General features: G+C 36.3%; 1 protein-coding gene across 2 annotated transcripts in view; it reads right to left on the reverse strand.

Annotated features, from left to right (window-relative positions):
• LOC120426476 (uncharacterized) overlaps nucleotides 1–17291 on the reverse strand; it is a 72390-nt gene that overhangs the window by 23653 nt on the left and 31446 nt on the right. For both annotated transcript variants that reach the window (XM_039591239.2, XM_052707549.1), the window contains exon 3: nucleotides 10293–10369. The gene's annotated coding sequence lies outside the window, so the exon portion shown is untranslated. The remainder of the gene's footprint in view (nucleotides 1–10292; nucleotides 10370–17291) is intronic.

The following is a 17291-nucleotide window of genomic DNA, read 5'->3' on the forward strand; positions in this document are numbered from 1 at the left end:
CCCTTATCGGATGACAAATATTCCAAAAATAAATTAAAATCCTATCAATGTCACCCCGGTTTACGGTACTAAAAACATATTTCCATATGGGTCATTCCACCTGAAGTGTGCAAGAAAAAATGCAAATTTGAAAATTACCATCTCCGATTCTGCTCAAATTTGGCAGAGCTGTTGAGACTGTCAAAACATGTAAAAATCCCGAATTTCATCCAAATCGGACCACCCCCTCCATTTTTGTACCCTCCCAAAAAATCGACTTTTTGGCTATTTTTGAGCGAAACCCCTATCTTCGAACGACGATAACTCAGGAACCACAAATCTTAGAGAGTCGGTCTTAGACTCAATTTTGAAGGAAATTGGACGTAGAATCCATTTCCGTGATCAAAATTTGGATTAAAATATTTTTTCTACCTGTATTGCGCAATTGAAAACTTTGAATGGCCGTATCTCAAAACAGCCCTATTTATTTTTTAAATTTGACCTCACCATCGTATTCCCCGTCCAATTTTACATAAGAATCACTTATCGACAGAAAGGAATATGTTTCGTTCCAGAGATATCGAATTTTAAAGTTTTGAGTATTTGAGATTACCTAAATTAGCTACACTCGCCACATATGCTAGAAGGACTCGGGCGCGCTGATGAATAACTGCTACCTGTTTATTTATTGAAATACGATTTCATCCCAATTAATCATTAGCAAATTAGGCAAAAATTGTAGGAAAATGCTGTATTAATCTTAAATTTAAAAAAATAGTATGGGGTGAGTTTATGTGCTAGCTCACAGGACAGAGCAAGAACGACACGCAATACAGAGCAGAATGGAATTCCCGCTGTGCTAGCAGGAAATTGAAATTGATGTTGTAAGTAACACTTAAGAAAAAGTGTACAATACATTATCGTATCAAAAATTATGAATTAACATGAATAATACTCTCGTGAAGCATGATTAAGCAAGAGGATTTCTGGAAAGTATAAAGCTGAAAAAAGTAAGAAAATCACAAAGATTAATTAACCGTTCGAACAATTATCTTTTTTTTTGTCAATCATTTCGAAATCTTGGAAAACGATACAGCTGCTGTCCACATGTATCAGAAGTATATGGTTTCGTTTTTAAAATTAAATGTACCAGAATTGAAAAAAAATCATCAATTTTTCAGATGAAACTGGTTCACAATATAAAAATCAGTTTAATATGATCATGCTCAATCTTTCAAACTGTAAGGCAGATTTTGGGGTTTATTGCTGAATGACACTATTTTGCTACCGCACATGGCAAAAGCTCTAGAACCCATGAGAATTATTTCATCTACTACATCCAGCTCTACATTTGTTCTTGCTTCAAATAAAAAAAATAATTTGATAAAGTGGAAAGAAATGAGGAATTAGGAAAAATATGAAAACAATAGATTATTTTTAAATTGTGTTGTAAAAACGTTGTAGCATTTGCAAATAAATATTGAAAGTTCAAATTTTACCTAATATGGTTCAATGACACTGACATCAGGAAAAACAGTGCATTCAAAATTACCCAATAAATATTCCTTAAACAGAAAATAGATTGTTCAAGGTATTGATTATCTCAAAATCGTATAAAATTATAAAAATAATTCATCTTACAGAACACCAGGTAGTAATTATTGATCAGCGCGCTAATTTAGGTAATCTCAAATACTCAAAACTTTAAAATTCGATATCTCTGGAACGAAACATATTCCTTTCTGTCGATAAGTGATTCTTATGTAAAATTGGACGGGGAATACGATGTTGAGGTCAAATTTAAAAAATAAATAGGGCTGTTTTGAGATACGGCCATTCAAAGTTTTGAATTGCGCAATACAGGTAGAAAACATATTGTAATCCAAATTTTGATCACGGAAATGGATTCTACGTCCAATTTCCTTCAAAATTGAGTCTAAGACCGACTCTCTAAGATTTATGGTTCCTGAGTTATCGTCGTTTGAAAATAGGGGTTTTGCTCAAAAATAGCCAAAAAGTCGATTTTTTGGAAGGGTACAAAACTGGAGGGGGAGGTCCGATTTGGATGAAATTCGGGATTTTTGCATGTTTTGATAGTCTCAACAGCTCTGCCAAATTTGAGCAGAATCGGAGATGGTAATTTTCAAATGGTGTTCCGCTTCAGATGGAATGATCCATATTTCAATTTTAAAGTAGTTTTGAAGGTACTAAAATGTTTTTAACAAAAATCTTGGTGCTTAAAGCTCTTGTTGATGTGCACCGTTAAAAAAAAACAATCCACAAATATTTTATGCACAAGGCAAAAAAATTTTTTTTTGAAAACCTCCAAATTTTTTATGGAATTTTAAGTGCCTGAAATCAAATTAAAATGCATTCCCTTGCGTTTAGTATCATTTTTAGAATATGTGGGTTGATTAAAAAATCTTTAGATAGAAATCATAAGATTTTTTTTAAGTTTTCAACGCATTTTTTTTGCTGAAATTTGTGTTTTCGTCAAATATTTTTTTTAACTATTAATTGCTAAAAGTACACACTTAGAATTTGTTAACCGAATTTACTTACCTAAATTCGGTAATGATGTTATGGTTCATCGTATAATCGAAATTCTGTAAAATTTGTTTTTTTTTCGACAGATGGTTTACCGACCAAAAATTTGACAAATTTTCAACTACCGAATTCGTTAAAAAAATCTAAGTGTGTATGGCTTGTTATTTAAATTTTATTTTATATTGCTTTTATTTGACGTTTAATTACTTCGAGTTGAATTGTCAAAATAAGTATTTTGAAATTTTCGAAATTTTTAATATGTTTAGGCGCATATAAAAGGGATATTTTGATCTGGAGTTTAGGGTGGTGCAGAATCTGGTACAAATAATATGTTTTTTAATTTAATTTTTGAAGAAAAAAGTTAGATATTGTTAAAAAATATATGGTTGCTTACGAGTCTGAGCGATTTGATTTTATCTGTTACAATAACAGGAAATTTTGGGATCGTAATTTTACCGATGGATCAATTTTATAATCTCTGAAACAGTAAATCATACAAGGAAGCCACACGAAACCACATCTCAAGGCATTAACCTTGCCCTTCGAAGATAACATAATCCACGACTCTGTCCGCTGATGTAACGGTGGTAGATTATGTAAATCGACATCAGCTTCCCCCACATAAAACTCTGAGCCTCTAGGGCGGAGGTTCAAGTCCATCAAAGCAGACTGAGTTGTCCGCCCAGGGGACAAATGAAATAATCCCGACTCAAAAAAGCCCTTCGCATCCTTCACGGTCCAGCTGAAGATGATGATGATGCGTAAAATAATCGCCCTCATTGATGACTTGTTTGGCGTATATTCCGCGTTAGTCTCGGCGGCATCACATGAAAACACGCAGATGATAACCATGTGCGGTTAATTTAAATAAAATTCCAATTAATATAACGCGCGGCGACCCTTGACGACGGCTCCGTAAGTAGCAAAATATGACCGCGTTTTAAGCCGATGAAAAATGACTCCAAAAGGTCATTGCATTGGTGTACGATGAAGAAATCTGGACTTCAAAATGTCGTCCCAATTGAAAACAGCTTCGTCAACAACAAATGTTTTGAAGACCACCATGAATACATGATCGTCGTGGACGGGAGAGGTGTCCAAAGTTGACACCGTGAGCCGAATCGTTAATGAATGAAGTCGATGATCTACTCTACGCAAAGTGTCTACCAGAGTGTCATGGAAGCGTGTGGTGACATACTTTCGATTCTATGAATGAATGATTCTCTGAAACGTTCGAACATGTGTTCGTTCCTGCAGTCTCTTGCCTCTTCTATTTCTGAAGTCAGTACAGTAATAAAAAACAGACGGGCCAAAGATCAGCCGCGATAAGGTCGGCTGACTGATGTTCTGGATGCAACACGACTTCAGGGTGCAGCAGATTCTCAACGCATCATGCACCACTTCCTGTGACCACAATCTACGCTACGTTGCCTGGGAAATCCGTACTCTTAAGAGGCTTATTTGCGATGATCATAATGAAACCGATTAAGGGGTACATTCCCTTCGGGCTACCGCCCATTTCCAACGAAGACTCCGCTCGGTGATTCATTAAGTCTTCATATTTTTGAATTGGATGACGGGCGCTGGTGGCGGTGGTTGAGCCTTAAGCCGCGTGCCCGTAAATATCGGGCTTAATGTTGTCAAACAAACAGCTGCTCCGCGTGGAGGGCGGAGGATCAGGGACAAGTTCCTCACCTTACCGTGAATAAAAGAAAGAACCCGAAAGAAGAATGACATAACGCTTAATCAAGCTGTTGAACGCCAACCTCCACCCTGCGCCTGCAGCCATGAACTGGGGTTTGTAAGCCAACATCATCGAGTATGAAGATTACTTTTGCTCGATTCGAGAGTTTGGATCGAGTGACGCGTGGGCGTCGTTATGCTTCCAAACTGCTATCTGGCTGACTGCCGTTGCTTGGGGGCACATCGTGGGGACGTTCATAAATATTGTTGTGAGTAAGATATGACATGCCCTGTGAGCACCAACCATTGACTCGGAGAGACAATGATACTTGTGCGGATTGAACACTCGATTGGGAGGGAAAGATTTATCCCGAGGGGCAAATGCAGCGAGTTGATTGATTCAATCAGGCTTGTTGTTTTATGTTATTAGATGGGTTTGCCTTTTGTGAAAGTTAGGCGGAATGAGATTAGCTATTGAGTTGAGTTTTAGAAGAGATTTGGTGATCTTGTTTGTTTGCTTCAACAACGTAGAAAATCATTTTTTTCACGATTCCAAGTAAAAACTTTGTAAAGATCGGATCAAACATTTGAAAAGATCACTAAATCCTATCAAAATTTATCACTGTTGACTGACTTGAAGCCGTTGATTAATTCAGCTGACGCTTCACCGCAATCCCGGAGACAATTTTAATTAATCAATTTGCAGCTTTAATCTGTTCCAACCCAAAACTATTAGCGGTCCGCGGCTGCTCCCCCCTCCCAAATCTCGTAACAAACTGCCTGTCAGTCGGGCATGTTCCAAAAATTATACCTTTCTGTGTTAATAGCAAAATATAACAACACCCCGCGCGCTGTTTCAGATCATTTCGTCGAAAGGTCCAAAAACCGGTTGTTATGTCTACCGTATCACACACACTCGGTGAGCTCTAGATTTAGCGGAAGAGGAGCAGTCAGTGGCTCCCCCCCAATTTAAGGTTAGGCGCAGTAGGATGCCACCGCCGTCAAGGTATTTAATTGATTAATTTTTGGAACGCTTGAACTCTCACACACACGCTGCGCAGATCCATTCACATGTGCTGAGCGTGAATGGGGTAATTTGTTATGTTTCAACTAAGTAGCTTTGGAGCTCAGTGAAGATCACACTTAATTTACATTCAATGTTATCCAGTTTTATTTTTGTTTGGCGTTTGGTTTCTAAAAAAAGGGAGATTCACATAAATTAAAAAAAAAAACACAAGAAGGATTATCAATATTAAAAAAAATAAGTGAGCTGTCCCATATTAGGTCAAATACAAGCGGCGAATGAGTTATAATCAAAGCACCATATATCGCTCACTAAACTACTCATTAGTGAAGGCCTGTATCGCAAGGTTGTAACAAGCAACGGATGCCGACACCCTGCTGCTGGAGCTTGGTTCTTCTTCTTTCGGCAAACAACGGTGTGAACAATCGTTCTACGATCGAGGGGTTAGTCGATTGAAACGAGGTTTTTACTTACACTTCATATTCTGAAGTTTGTTTTCAGTAAATTTCACTGCGAACGGCTCACCTGAAGTCATCGGAAAGTTTTTGGCTGACTTCAGTTGAATGTTATATGAGCTTGCTGAAAATTTAGCTGGTTTTCATTCATAAAAAATTCAAAAGTGTAGATTTAAGTAATTTTAACTCAATTCAGTAATAAGAGTAAAGTGTTATATAGCTTTTTATTGAAAAGTCAAATGAACAATTCTAGCTCAAATCAGGATTTTTTCAGGAACTCTAGTACCCGACCCTCTCCGTATATTGTAATTAAAAAAATACTGTATTTCGAAGCCGTTGCATCGTATCAAAAATTAGTCGAAGTCAAACTTGTAGGAAATTGGACGAGATTTCTGTAAGAAAAATACACGCCATTTCTATGAGATTTTACAATTTTAAAGATTGAATGTTAAATTTTAAGGTGATGTCACGATTTTTTTTTAATTGTTGAAGAACTAACCTAAGATGTAATAAAAAGACTCATGAAAAATGCAGGATGGTAGGTCTCTCCTAAAAAATTACAAAAATCATTTACTATAACTGATTTTTTTTAAGTGTTCGAAACGTAATTTTTTTTTTAAACCGACTGTGGGAATAGAATTCCCAGACAATTTCACATAAAAGTCTCTAAATTGACCATTTTCCTATGTTCAATACTTGTGAAGTTACAGCGGTTTCAAAAATAAGAATGTTGAAAAAATAAGGGTTTTTGTGGTTTTTTGGCAATTTTTATGTGACAGACTTGATTTTTCAGTCTCGTAAATTTTTTTACCGGAAAGCTCGTATAATGTCCCATAAGTTTGTCTTTGGCAGCTTTCAATTTGACACGTTTCAATATTTACGTAAGCTGATTTACTATTCAGGTTCACACCACACTGAACGTAATATTCTATTTTCAGTTAGGACAAACTCATGGGAAACTGGACGAGCTTTCCGGTAAAAATATTTACGAGACTGGAAAATCTAGTCTGTCATATAGAAATTGCCAAAAACCACAAAAAACTATTTTTTCAACATTTTTATTTTTGAAACCGTTGTATCTTCACAATGATTGGCCATACGACAATGGTCAATATGGAGACTTTTATGTTAAATGTCTGAGAAATCGATTTCCACTGTCGGTTTTTTTATATACTTTTCAAAAAATAGTTTACTAAATGATTTTTCATGTTTTTTAGGAGAGACATATCATTCTGAATTTTACGTTAGTCTTTTTGTAACATCTCATGCTATTTCTTCAAAAATTTTGAACGAAAAAAAATTTAATATAAATCGACCGATTTTGATTATTTTTATTTTTTGTGTTTTTTAATTTGCCAAATACTTCGTGGGGGCCTTCGTTATGGTCAAACAAGCCATTTTGCGTGATTGGTTCATCCACACAAGTCTCCTTACAATTTTGGCAGCTGTCCATACAAAAATTATATTCACAAAAATCATTTACCCAAATCCGTATTTTTATTTTTTTTTTTATTATTTTGATTTACTAAAATCGTGATTTTAGAGCCATATAGAAGAAGCCATCTTAAATGTCTTGAGTTTTTAAGTTGAAAACAAATCTGCAATCGAAAAATACATTACAGATTTGTTGATAAAGTGGACCGTTTTCATGATATAGCTACTAGAACATTTAAAAAACCGTTGTTTTTGCAGTTTCGATTTATCCATATAGTCTTGGCGGCAGTTCATACAAACCCGCATTTTTTTGTACTTTTTCGATCTCACTAGGTTTTTTGGTCAAATTTTCCCCAGTTTTTGTTTAATTGTTTTTTAAGATGCTTCTGTTACCAAGCGGTAAATAAAAAATAAATAGTTGAAAGGAACACCAAATCTCTATGAACCAGCCAATTACAATTTTTATTTCGGTAAATAAAACGATTTGAGTTGAATTGAAATTGGTCTATCTAAACGCTAGTCATAGCTTATAAGGTTTTGGATTTAATCTCACTCTTGGAAGCATCTGAAAGTACATATTCTATGATACATTTGGTGAAATAATCTCGGAATACCTATTATCTTTATTTGAAAATATGGATTTTTTTAACCGTTTTTTTGCTCATATTTTTTCATAGATTTTACCAACCTTCAAATGTAATGAAAATGTTCATTTTAACCAGCTCTACAAATGTCGCCAAGAACTCAAAGTTGTACAGTAAAATGAATTGATTTCTTTTAAACTGGAATATTTCAGAATGAATTTTACTGATTTTATTAGTATACAGTATGTAAAAAAAAGTATTTACACCCCTTGGGCACAATACACTTTTTGTGATGAAACATGTTAACAATTTAAAGTTTGACAGAAACCTAGTACTACGTTTTGTTCAGAAACTCATGCCGAACATTTTGCTATAAAAAGCTCATGAAAAGATGATTTCTATAAAAAGTTATATAACAAATACTATTACAGAAATCAAAAAGGGTGCAAAAAAAGTTTGTACACCTTTCGAAAAATTAACATAAATAAAGTTATTTGTTGACAAATCACCATAAATCCAGTCTCCCAACTCCAAATAGGCATCCTTGACTGATTAAAAAAATAATTTGGATTGAATATGAAGTTTACTAACTACTTAGTATAAAAGTTTATATAACTCTGTAAATTCTATATAAAACTTATCTAAACTTAATTTGGAAACTTTTAATTCAAATAAATGTCAATATATTACCATAGAATTGCTAAATAAACATTTTGGAGTGAGTATAACACCGTTTTGGGGGTCTTTGTATCGATAGAATAGATTTATGGTTGGAATTTCGTACCAACCCGGAATTACGTCGTCAGAAATTCCGCCGGCATCCGAACCGGTCCACGATTCACAAGTCAACCTATGTGCCATTGGAAAGGGCATGAAATTTCGGATCTTTTGATACCCATACATCTAGGTTTTCTAAATAGCTACACAGTAAAAAATAATGTAAATTTGGAAGCTGTAATTTTGGAAGGTTGAATATTACCTCTTTTATAATGTAATTTTACCTCAATTAAGACTGAAAAAGTGACATTACACCAGAAAAGTGTTAAAATTACACATTTCCAGAGGTAAAATTACACCTTTTTTCTGACATAAAAGATGTACCCCTTCCTAGATGTAATATTACCATGATTTTTTTTTCTGTGTAGGCAAAAACGTTGTTATGGTTTCGTTTGAGCAACCTGCCAAAAATGTATGGAATTTCGTAATTTTTGTTCTCGTGGATCAAACTTACTTTTTGCTCGTGGGTTTTATAGAAAACCTAGATGTGGGGGTCTTTGTATGATTTTACCATAGGATTTTTGTTGTGTATGCGTGTATGATCAGCGGTAAAAAAATCACTGATCTCTTGCTTGTTACGGTGGTAGACCCGCCGGTCTTAACTCCAAGCAGTTCTTGGATGACCCAGAACATCTCAATAAGTTTTTACAGCAATGCACTGTAGCCTTTCATACTCACTGAAGCAGTCTGTGTAGGAACCGTTTTCAAAATCTTGAGGTTTCGACTTGTTTCTATGGTAAGCCTCTTGAACAAACGGATAAAATCAAGAGAAGTCATGTTTCAATCATGCGTTGATATGCGTCTAATGAAGTCAAGATGATCGAAATCCATAATAAAATAGAGAATTTATGAGCGATTTTAGAATACCAAAACTATGACCCAAAATGTTTAAATTTCAACAGCTTATAACTTTTGAACCCAGCAGTTTAGATAGTTGGTCCAGAAGACTTTTTTTCATGTCTCGGCGAGATCTTTGTCCCGTTTGTGTAATCTTTGGACCAGCTCTCATATAAATTTACCCATTCTTTTTTACAAAGTTGTTGTTGTAATCACTAAATTCCGTACGATACGATAAAACGATGATACAAAATAAATACTTTTTAAAAATTCGGCCTGCTAAAATCTACTATGAGGGTCAAAATCATTACGGTAAGGAAAAAAAATCCGTACAGTTGGTACCCTTAATTATGCTGATCAAAATTATCTTAATTAACACTGACGCTCCCCCCGTTCATGAAAAATTGCGTGACCCAAACCGCTGACCGGTGCGGGTTTGTGTGCGGGACTCATTTCGAGAAATTAATTCCATTTTATTTCGCGGGCGCGTTTTTTGGCAGTCACGTTTCATTTAGGCTGATTTTTGTTTTCGACTTTTTTGGATTCTCTCTCAATCTCTCGTTTCGTTTTCTTTTACTACAACCGGCTTCCTTTCTCTCCACACGGCGGAAAAACATGCAATTTATTTGGCTGAAGCAGGTTCGCCTGCCAGGTAGAAGCCGTCCCAAATTTGGCCAAAGCAGACGGGCGGCGCGGCGGTGGCTTGCCGGCCGGCGAAGACCCATATCGGCTTCGGAATCAGACAGTGTCCCCAAATTTGGAGGGAAACCGCAGGGGAGGAGAGGTGACGAAGTTGTAAGCTTACGTGGCTGTTGTATGTTTTATGTTTCATCCGCCCCCTCCGAGAAATTTTTCGCGATGGTGTCGTAGATAATGAGCTTTGTCGTGGTCGTCGTTGGAGTGGCGGAAAATTATGGGTTGTGGAAGTGGACAATTCCGCTGGACGTGATTAATTAATGAACGTTTACTCACCAGATCTTTAGCACCAGATTGGGCGTGAGGAAAAATGAGAAGAAAAAAACAATGCCGACCCCTCACGTTGATGGATTCTGAAAATAAATAAAGAAGACGTAATTAATAATCGGTCATTAATTAAGGCAAGGAGAAAACAACGATTCATTCAGTCAATTGCAATCGGCTCATTAGCATCGAGAGCACGCAAAAACAGAGGCAGAGTTGCAGCTCGAAGTGTTTAATGAAGTTGATCTTGTAAAAGAGATAATTCGTTGATGCTTCCCAGACGCTTGGAAACTGGGAAGCTGGTTCGGATATTAATGTTCACATAGCGCGTGATCATCAGATCGAAGTGTGGGATAGTGCAGCTCGTAAAGATCTTTCGTTTTTGATTGCATGGAACGCTTCAGGAGACGATCAAGGTTAAGTAAAGTCCCATAAAACGCTACTTTGTTGTGTTCAAGTGCAGTTTTGGGATAAGATGGGTGTGAAACGATCGATTGGTTATGGCGTTGAATCGCGCGTGGAACTATTTCCTTGATTGAGCTACACAGTAAAAAATAATGTAAATTCGGGAGCTGTAATTTTGGAAGGTTGAATATTACCTCTTTTATGATGTAATTTTACCTCAATTTAGATTGAAAAAGTGACATTACACCAGAAAAGTGGTAAAATTACACATTTCAAGAAGTAAAATTACACCTTTTTTTGACATAGAAGATGTACTCCTTCCCAGATGTAATATTACCATGATTTTTTTTTCTGTGTATAAGGTTAGATATTTTAACAGCAGAAGTAAAAACTCATTTTTTTTAAATTGAGTAACAAGCCAAAGTGATTCAAAAATTGAGAAAAAACTGCGAATTTTTAATGTTACTCTTCGTCGTTCTAATGATTAACGCAAATGAAATGCAGCTTCTCCTAAGTGAAAATAAATTCATAACTGAAAGTTAAATTTGGCTTATGAAAATATGGTCATCGGAGTTAAAGGTAGAGCTATGAAATCATTGAAATATTTTTTTAAATTTTATTTTAAAACATAGCTAGACATTGTTTTTTCTGTATGATTTTTATCAAACTACTTTAAATAAACTATTGCTTTAGTGCCTCTTTGTAGAAAGCTGATTTGATTTGTTTTGTGTAAAATTTAAATCATTTTTTATATTCAATTTCGAGAATCCTAACCTTATAACTGGCCAAAGTTTTTGACTGGTGTGCCAATTTGCCAACAGAGCGTTCTAAATTTGTAAATTACAGAAAATCTGAAAGCTGAAAAAAACATTTTTTTGCAAGAAAAAACATGCTTTAATTTACATACAATTCATGAGGCAAAATGCTTGATGAAAACACCAGAAAATTATTTCAAGTCATTTGCATTATAATATCGACGTCATCATGCTATCTTGTCGCACCCGCCATTTCGACGTTCCGAGAAAAACACGTTTTAATGTTTGACCTTGAATATAAAGCACGCAATGTAACAAACACGTTTTGTTTGGCTGACCATTCTGTGCATTGTCCCAAAGTTGGGTTGAAGGTGGTTGCCGGAGTCCCGAGTTATAATTACAAATGTTTACGGTAATCTAACTTGTATGAGCATGAGCATGAGCATGAGCATGAGAGACCACCCATGGTTGTCCTTCTCCGTTGCTGAACAGGACCGCAATACCCTATCAACTCGACTGATCGTACGCTTCAACGATCTAGTGACGTTTCTCTTATCAACAGCATGTATGAATGCGTTGAAAAGATAAAACATCAAGATCATCAAAACTAGAGCTAGAAAGAATAGGTAGCAGTCGTTGGCCACCAACGGCGCCCGCCATGTCAGTTTGTAGATCTCGGGGGAATGGGACGGGAATGTTAGTATGCACAGGTTGCTACCAAGGGTGGGTTCTATACGATATCTACACCCCCACGTGTGCCGGAAAAACTACTTCTACTTGGGATTTTGTTAGTAGGTAAGGGTAATGATCAGGATTCATCATAGAAGATGATGATGTGACCCAAAAGTCAATATGTTTTGTTTATCGGGTGATGTATTATTCTCAAGGCAAACAATCCGATGCTGCTGATGAGACAATTCCCATTTATTTGCTGTTGAGTTTAATAAATGGTTAAAATCTTAGACAGCCAGCTGTGGAAAGATATAACCAAAATGATATGAAGTTATTGGGACAGATTTTAAACTTGAACACTTTATTAGGCTAAAACTAAATGATTGAGCAGTAAGCTTCGTGCTATAAAGAGAAGTTGTATAATAAATACTTGTCGCCGTGCCTCCCGAGCTACGATGCTAGAGGAAGGTCTTGTGTTGTGCTCTATCGCAAACGAATTATTTATATCAACGCTACTGGATAAATTCCGTATTATCATCACGCCACAACAAACTCTGATATTGTTTACGACGACCGAGCAAAAGCAAATCAAAACAGATCAATAACGAGGCTAACACACGAATACACGGGGAAGACGACGAAAACGGCCACGACGCACGCTTTTCTACCGGTAAGATCCAACTGTAAGTTTCCGCCAATCCCCGATTAGTTTTTAAATTTTTATTGAACCGTACAAGCGTAGACAGCCGGCTGTGGAAAGCTTGAACTTACTGAAAGAGCATATTACTAAGTATAATACACAAATTAATAACAAAACGCGTCCTTAGTCGATATGACATATTCTTTCTATTTCTATCTTTTAAGTGCACGAAAAAAACACAATGAAAACGTTTCAAGTATGCATCAAACACGGCGGCGAACGCGAAGAACATGACCTCTCCGACGTAAACGCGTTGCTAGTCAGACTAAACTATCCGACTAAATTTGCTTGAAATCGATCGCGAGACCACCGAAAAAAGCTGTAACCAAATAATTTATTAGTTATTTACTTACTCTTTCACTCATTCTTTCACTCAGGCGAGTACACAAAAAACTAACTAATTTAAATTGCTATTTAGGGTAATTTTTTTTTTCATATGAAGAGTTTTGCCTAACTTAAAGTTTAAAACATATAAGGCAACACTAACACACATACAGATAGTACTTACAATTTCTCATTAGCTTTCAATATAGTTTCTTATTTAAAATGCATGATCTAAAAAAATAATTTAATAAAAGGACAACTCTGCTCAATACCACTCAAGTTTCCAGTTTGAAAACTAGAAATAAACAACAAATAAAATAGAAATTTAAACCTGGAAAATTTTAAATTTGGCCCACTGTGTAAAGCAAAAAGCTATCTAGATAAGTTACGCTATAGAGTTATTTACGTGCGCATGTATCCAGATTTTTAAGCGAAAATGGCGTTCGAATGGTGAACGCCCGAAATGTCAAAATCACGCAGTGGTACCAACATTACGAAAAAGTGTGCCATGTATGACAGCTACATTTTATTTTCTAATGTTGGTGCTACTGCGCGATTTTGACATTTGGGACGTTCACCATTCGAACGCCATCTTCGCTTAAAAAACCTGGATTGCGTGTACGTACACGAAAAAAAGTGAGGTTAAATTTTGTCCGGCCAGCAAAATCAAATGGTGCACTAGTGTGTGTACGCGAAACGTCATAAAGCTCTATAATATCTGTTTCGCTCTCACTCACACTCACATGCATACAAAAATCATGGTGCAAAGAAAATATAATTAGAACTTTCTCACCGCGGTTAGCCGTTGATCGTTGGCTTTGGTGCTCTGGAAATCCTCTTGGCATCAGCATAAAAACAGCATGGCTTCTGGCTCAGAGTAGTCCAAATTTTCTACTCGTTCCGAATTGCCTCATCAGAGCAGCAGCGCGATGATCGTTCTCTCTCCTCTTCCCCTTCAACACACGCACACTACACGACGCGTTTTCTGACCGGGCACACAGATACATGTGAACAGACGACCACGAAGACGGGGCAGAGTCCAGCTTTGGTGGACGGTAGCCATCTTTGAATAGAAGATCGACGGTTTATTTTTCACAAATTACACGCACTTTCGAGAAAATTTCGAAGAAATTTCATCCATCCGGCAATTTAACTGATCGGGCACGTCAGATTATGCGCTTTTTAGGCCGGCATTCGCCGTTTTACACACAAAAAAACTAATTTAGAATCGCGAACCAAACAACCGTCGACCGAACCGCTCAACCACACGCACACTCTTCTGTTTACGGTAATCTAACTTGTACGTGTGTCAAACACGTTCTGACCTGAAATCCACTTACATCAATTTTCAGGGAGTGACAAGATAGCACGTCGAGATTGAAACTTTTTTCATATGAATATCTCAGGATTGAAATTGAATTTTGGGGATCAGCTAAGGTCAAAAGGTGAGGCATTGTGAGCTGCACAAAATGGCGTTCTTAACTCAATTTGGCCCAAAATGCACATGCGACAAGATAGCACGACGATGACGTTATGTAATAGTTAATCGAAGTTTGAGGATTTTTCATTGGAAAGAAGCATGAAACTCATTTAAAAAACTTAAAGTTTCTTATTTTTGATTTTTTAAAATATAATTTATAATTTCCATAAACCACTTGGCCTATAGAAAATACGGAAGGGATTTTTCAAAAAACCATGGTCCAAAAACAAAAAAGAAAAGATTTTTTATGAAGAAAAAGCCATGGAGAAAGGGGGTTAAACACAATTCTATTTGGAGGCTGCGTGGTTTATGCACGGGTTTAAAGTGTCAAAGCAATAACATGATTTACAAATGCATTTTGTTTTTTGGACTGAAATAGCATTTAAAAATGTTTAATTTAAAAAACTAATGCCAAGCAAATAAAATTGAATTAAAAAAGAAGGCAAATTAAGAAAAAAATTAACAGTAGCTATTTTTTCCCGAGGCCAAGAAGATTTTTTCAGCACGAATCATGCAATTATCCAACGTGGTTTAGGCTGGAACAAATATTTTCCAAAGTTGTTGTCACCCCCGCCTTCAAAATCGGCTCGAAATATCAGGGGGCAACTTTAAATTATGAAATGGGAATTTAAGTGCAATCAGTTTAAATCAATTTAAAATGCATTCCCCTGCGTTTAGAATCATTCTTAGCGTGTTTGAGTTTATATAAAAATCTGTTTAATGTTTGAAAAAATTTGATGTACAGTACCGCAAAAAGTTTTTTTCGCTGAAATTTTTGATTTCGTGAAATCTAACATTTTTTTTGAAAACTAACTATTGCAAAAAAAATTGAACTAGTGTAAAATGCATTTTAAAACACTTTTTTCATTCAAATGGTGAAATTACTACTTGTTCTTTTTTAAATTTTTATGTTTTATTTTTTTTTGCAACCCTTCCTTGAACCCGGCCAAATCCGAGGGACAAAAACTATGAAAAATATTTGCATCGGCCTTACCAATTTTAATAAATACGACGAGTGCTGAAAACCAGTTTTGCAACGAGTTGCTTATAACATTTTTTGCAATTCCGAAAAACGCTTTTTGAATTTAATTTTATGTCAAACATCCAGTTAATTAACCGTTCAAAACAAAAAAATATTGAAAATTTGTTCTTTTTGATACTACTTCTGAAAAGTTCAACCAAAAATGCTCTAAAGTGATTTGGAATCCATGTTTCAAAATTCTGAATTTCTTAAGGAAATTTAGGATAATTGAACGTAGGATAATCAAAATTTCAGATAATCAAGTTTGGACTGTATGTGCATTGCCAATTAAGCAGTACTAACTAAACAGATTACGTTTGTCAAAACATTAACGACGTTTCAGAATTTCCTTTGTGCTGAAGATAAGTTTATGCGTACTTTGGCCACGGATGTCGTCCGTGCTTTAGCATACTCAGCGTTGTTCTAACCTAATTTATTTATTTTGTGTAAATTTTCAGCCTGTTTGTTTTTTTTTCGAAAAAAGGCTTAATTAATGCAATATAGCTTTCAAAAATAACTTAATTGTGGGATTTATACATTCTTATGTCTAGATCTCACTAATTTAGTTCAGCGCCAGACTATAAAACTTTTCCTCAAAGTTTCATTTTATGAACTACGCAACAAACACCGTCAATGGCGTCTGTTTCTTTCCCTGTTTATTACGTCGAAAGGGCACCAGAGCCAATGATTTATGGCACGAAGCGTCAATGTTTGATGCTGTGCCGAGGTCCCTTTAAACGAATTGATTCTCAACATAAATCAAGACCACATATGACGGGCAGAGCTCGTTAACGGCTCGTTATGCTTGATGACGACTTTTGGGGACAATCCCGTGCGAATGACCTCACGCATTTTAGAACAAAGTGTTGGTATGACCTCATCACCGTCAACGTCATCGCACGTTGAAATGACCAAAAACGCGCAAAACTTTCGGCTGCTGGATGACACAACGGTTCCCACATTAAATCCATCTGTTATTTATGTGTTATTATGATTAGCTCATTGGTAAACATTTGGATTCTTTTTCGACCGGTTCCATCGCGCACAAAATACACAAACTTTTATTCCGCCTTCCGGCGGACGTCTTATGGCCGATGAAATATTGTTTACGTTACCGAGACTTTACTCTGAATTATTCAAATCGAATGTTTGGCGCGGATGAACGATGGTTGTTTGCGGGGCTTACAGTAAAAACAATATTTTTCAACCAACTTAGTCGTCACCGGTCACGCAAATCGCACACTAAGGCTTTTGTAATGCATAATTTTACTTATGACATCACCTGAAGCATTTTACAGGACGTGGTGAAAAAAGTACCTATCCTGCAAACGAAGGGATGTGGAAGGAAAAGTTCAACTGCAAATTTTTGGCACGTTTCAACCTTTCCAAGCTCTCCAAACTAAACTATCCGGAACGACCTTGGTCGCGCGGGCTATCTGTCATGGACCATGACTTCATCGCAGTCAGTTGGTGTGGCTTTCAACTTGACCTAGGTGGCATCCACAGTACTTGACGACCTGACCCGAGTCAACCTCCCACTCCAGGTCGGTCGTGCATGGCCATATCCCATAAAACAAGGGCCTCGAGTGCATGGAATTTAATTCCATTATGCCGTTGGGGAGGAGAAAACGTCCTCCCCTTTTTCCTGTGTATA

The sequence above is a fragment of the Culex pipiens genome, chromosome 2 (genome assembly GCF_016801865.2).
Source record: "Culex pipiens pallens isolate TS chromosome 2, TS_CPP_V2, whole genome shotgun sequence".
Classification (NCBI taxonomy): domain Eukaryota; kingdom Metazoa; phylum Arthropoda; class Insecta; order Diptera; family Culicidae; genus Culex; species Culex pipiens.